Here is a 1067-nt window from a genome sequence, read left to right as displayed (position 1 = left end):
ATATCCTATCTTTTTGCCTTTTCATATTGTTCATGGGGTTTTCGAGGCAAGAATACTGAAGTGGTTTCCCATTCCCTTCTCCAATGGACCACATTCTGTCACACCCTCTCCACCATGACCTGTCTGTCTTGGGTGGCCCCATACCTAGTCTGTTTTATTGACTATGCCAAAGCCTTTGACTGTGCAGATCACAATAAACTGTGGAAAATTCTTAAAGAGATGGGAATACCAGACCACCTGGCATGTCTCTTGAGAAACCTGTATGCAGTTCAGGAAGTAACAGTTAGAACTGGACATGGAACAACAGACTGGTTCCAAATAGGAAAAGGAGTACATCAAGGCTGTATATTGTCACCCTGCTTATTTAACTTCTATGCAGAGTACATCATGAGAAATGCGGGACTGGAGAAAGTGCAAGCTGGAATCAAGAATCCCGGGAGAAATATCAACAACCTCAGACATGCAGATGACAAAACCCTTATGGCAGAAAGTGAAGAACTAAAGAGCCACTTGATGAAAGTGAAAGAAGAGAGTGAAAAAGCTGGCTTAAAGCTCAACATTCAGAACACCAAGATTATGGCATCTGGTCCTATCACTTCATGGCAAATATATGGGGAAACAGTGGAAACAGTAGCTGATTTTATTTTTCTGGGCTCCAAAATAATTGTAGATGGTGATTGCAGCCATGAAATTAAAAAACGTTTGCTCCTTGAAACATCAGAAAGAAAGTTATGGCCAATCTTGTGAGCATATTAAAAAGCAGAGACATTACTTTGCCAACAAAGGTCTGTCTAATCAAGGCTATGGTTTTCCCGGTGGTCATGTATGGATGTGAGAGTTGGACTGCGAAGAAAGCTGAGCGCCGAAGAATTGATGCTTTTGAACTGTGGTGTTGGAGAAGACTCTTGAGGGTCCCTTGGACTGTAAAGAGATCCAACCAGTTCATCCTAAAGGAGATCAGTCCTGGGTGTTCATTGGAGGGACTGATGCTGAAGCTGAAACTCCAGTCCTTTGGCCACCTCATGCGAAGAGTTGACTCATTGGAAAAGACTCTGATGCTGGGAGGG

This window comes from Bison bison, unplaced genomic scaffold (genome assembly GCF_000754665.1).
Source record: "Bison bison bison isolate TAMUID 2011002044 unplaced genomic scaffold, Bison_UMD1.0 scf7180017864515, whole genome shotgun sequence".
Classification (NCBI taxonomy): domain Eukaryota; kingdom Metazoa; phylum Chordata; class Mammalia; order Artiodactyla; family Bovidae; genus Bison; species Bison bison.
This window is presented reverse-complemented; position numbering follows the sequence as displayed.